At 35.5% G+C, this 3,675-nt stretch overlaps 1 protein-coding gene across 2 annotated transcripts in view; it reads right to left on the bottom strand.

Moving 5' to 3' along the window:
• Positions 1-3,675, bottom strand: part of SLC4A10 (solute carrier family 4 member 10) — a 226,922-nt gene that overhangs the window by 152,751 nt on the left and 70,496 nt on the right. The window lies entirely within an intron of this gene.

The following is a 3,675-nucleotide window of genomic DNA, read 5'->3' as shown; positions in this document are numbered from 1 at the left end:
GCACCACTTATTGAAGAGGCTGTCTTTTCTCCATTGTATATTCTTGCCCCCTTTATCAAAAATAAGGTGACCATATGTGTGTGGGTTTATCTCTGGGCTTTCTATCCTGTTCCATTGATCTATGTTTCTGTTTTGTGCCTACTGGCACAAAATCAACATACTGTCTTGATAACTGTAGCTTTATAGTATAGTCTGAAGTCAGGGAGCCTGATTCCTCCTGCTCCATTTTTCTTTCTCAAGATTGCTTTGGCTAATCAGGGTCTTCTGTGTTTCCAAACAAATTGTGAAATTTTTGTTCTAGTTCTGTGAAAAATGACATTGGTAGATTGATAGGGATTGTACTGAATCTGTAGATTGCTTTGGGTAGTATCGTCATTTTCACAATGGTCATTCTTCTAATCCAAGAACATGGTATATCTATCCATCTGTTTGTATCACCTTTAATTTCTTTCATCAGTCTTATAGTTTTCTGCATACAGGTCTTTTGCCTCCTTAGGTAGGTTTATTCCTAGGTATTTTATTATTTTTGTTGTAGTGGTAAATGGGAAATGTTTCCTTAATTTCTCTTTCAGAGTTTTTGTCGTTAGTGTATAAGAATGCAAGAGATTTCTGTGCATCAATTTTGTATCCTGCTACTTTACCAAATTCATTGATTAGCTCTAGCAGTTTTCTGGTGGCATCTTTAGGATTCTCAATGTATAGTATCGTGTCATCTGCAAAAGTGACAGCTTTACTTCTTCTTTTCTGACTTGGATTCCTTTTGTTTCTTTTTCTTCTCTGATTGTTGTGCCTAAAACTTCCAAAACTATGCTGAATAATCGTGGTGAGAGTGGCCAACCTTGTCTGGTTCCTGATCTTAGAGGAAATGGTTTCAGTTTTTCGCCATAGAGAACAATGTTGTCTGTGGGTTTGTCACATATGGCCTTTATTATGTTGAGGTAGGTTCCCTCTATGCCTGAAGAGTTTTTAGCATAAATGGGTGTTGAATTTTGTCAAAAGCGTTTTCTGCATCTATTGAGATTATCATATGAGATAATCTCATAATCATATGAGATTATCATATCATATTATCATATCATATCCTTCAATTTGTTAATATGGTGTATCACACTGATTGATTTGCATATATTGAAGAATCCTTGCATTCCTGGGGTAAACCCCACTTGATCATGGTGTATGATCCTTTTAATGTGTTGTTGAATTCTGTTTGCTAGTATTTTGTTGAGGATTTTTGCATCTATGTTCATCAGTGATACTGGCTTGTAGTTTTCTTTTTTTGTGACATCTTTGTCTGGTTTTGCTATTAGGGTGATGGTAGCTTCACAGAATGAGTTTGGGAGTGTTCCTTCCTCTGCTATATTTTGGAAGAGTTTGCGAAGGATAGGTTTTAGCTCTTCTCTAAATTTTTGATAGAATTTGCCTGTGAAGCCATCTGGTCCTGGGCTTTTGTTTGTTGGAAGATTTTTAATCAATCACAGTTTCAATTTCAGTGCTTGTGATTGGTCTGTTTATATTTTCTATTTCCTCCTGTTTCAGACTCAGAAGGTTGCACTTTTCTAATAATTTGTCCATTTCTTCCAGGTTGTCCATTTTATTGGTGTACAGTTGCCTATAGTAATCTCTCATGATCCTTTGTATTTCTGCAGTGTCAGTTGTTACTTCTCCTTTTTCATTTCTAATTCTGTTGATTTGAGTCTTCTCCCTTTTTTTCTTGATGAGTGTGGCTAATGGTTTATCAATTTTGTTTATCTTCTCAAAGACCCAGCTTTTAGTTTTATTGACCTTTGCTATTGTTTCCTTCATATTTTTTCATTTATTTCTGATCTGATCTTTACGATTTCTTTCCTTCTGCTAATTCTAGGTTTTTTTGTTGTTTTTTCTCTAACTGCTTTAGATGTACAGTTAGGTTGTTTATTGAGATGTTTCGTGTCTCTTGAGGTAGGATTGTATTGCTATAAACATCCCTCTTAAACTGCTTTTGCTGCATCCCATAGGTTTTGGGTCGTCGTGTTTTCATTGTCACTTGTTTCTAGGTTTTTTTTATTTCCTCTTTGATTTCTTCAGTGATCTCCTGGCTATTTAGTAGCATATTGTTTAGACTCCATGTGTTTGTATTTTTTACAGTTTTTTTCCTGTAATTGATACCCAGTCTCATAGCGTTGAGGTGGTCCACACTTTGAATAGCAAAGTTTCTAGAACACTGGATCTCAACCTTGGTTGCACATTTAAATCACCTGGGGTATTTTTTAAAAATACCTATGCTGGGGTACCACCCACAGAGATTCTGACTGGTGTGGGATGTGGCCATCAAAATGTTTTTAAATCTCCCAGGTGTAGCCAAGGTTGAGAACCACTGTTCTAGAAAAACTGACATAATGTATCCAGCTATGGAAAAAAGGAATAACATGACAGAGGCAGAGGGAACAAGCTTATTTTTGTTTGTTTACTAAATATTTCTAAGTTAATGTGAATGCCACTTATTTTCTCAAATATTAGAAGTATTTCAGAAACTCAAAGTAACCATTAAAGCTTATTCCAACAGATATTCCATTCCCAGAGTCTAAGAGGGAGTCTCTCCTAACTATAAACAGATGAAGCTGGAGTAAGAGAAATCTACCCAGTTGTCTCTTTGTTATACTCCCAGACTCCACTTCATGAAACAAAAAACCCTGAAAACATGGGGGACACTTTCACTCCTCCTCTTCTGCCCACTGACTCAGAGATGATCATCCTTCTATCATGCTGCAGGATACCCAGAGTACTTTTCTTTACACACTCCCATCAATCATTCTACCTCTGGCAGAAGTACATGGTATTTGGGGAAGTTTGATGCCCATAACTATACACAGCGATGGAGACAAAGAGCACACTAATGGCAGTGCCTCTCTAAGCCACCTTAGGATATAGCTGGACATACATAGTATGGATATATTTTGCCTTGGAAAAAGGTGAGTAAAAAGAAAAAAACTGGCAGCCTGTAAAAATACTATAAATCAACAGAAAGTCAAAATAATCTTGATGGCCCAAAAGAAGATCATACCTCTGAAAATTATCTACTTCAGAATCAAAAGAAAATGCCCAGAAATAGTGGGGATCATCAATAGACTAAAAACACAGACTCTATCAAGCAGGAAAAACAAATACTAATTAGGAAAGGACAGGAGGAAATGTAAAGAAAATCAGATGAGATAAGAAAGAAACTTAAGAAAACTAAAGATGCAACAGCAAAATCAAAACCCCTAATAATAGAAGTACTAAAATGCAGAACTGATACTGCAGATAATCAAATGAATAATGAGAGACTAACTTTAAGCTACAAAAAAAAGGACAACAAGCAGATATCATAAATCCAACATGCAGATATAATTCACAAAGAAGAGACCAAAGTAAGTAGAACAGAATCAGATAAGACAGGAAAATATTCTCTCAGTGGAAAAATATCAGTGTATGCAGACTGGAAATGCTTTTTAACATACTCACCATTAGGCCTATCTTAGCAAGTTTTCTTAAATAAAGGGACACAAAAAATTGTCTATAAGCATTCAAGCTTAAAAGACATAAACTTAAAAAATGAAAAAACAGAGAGACTACAAATTTCTCAACAATAGTTAGCAAAACCAGATATTAAATAAAGAAATGACTATAGAGTATTAAAAGTAAAATTGCTCGCCCAAG

This window comes from Physeter macrocephalus, chromosome 2, assembly GCF_002837175.3.
Source record: "Physeter macrocephalus isolate SW-GA chromosome 2, ASM283717v5, whole genome shotgun sequence".
Lineage (NCBI taxonomy): Eukaryota > Metazoa > Chordata > Mammalia > Artiodactyla > Physeteridae > Physeter > Physeter macrocephalus.
This window is presented reverse-complemented; position numbering and strand designations above follow the sequence as displayed.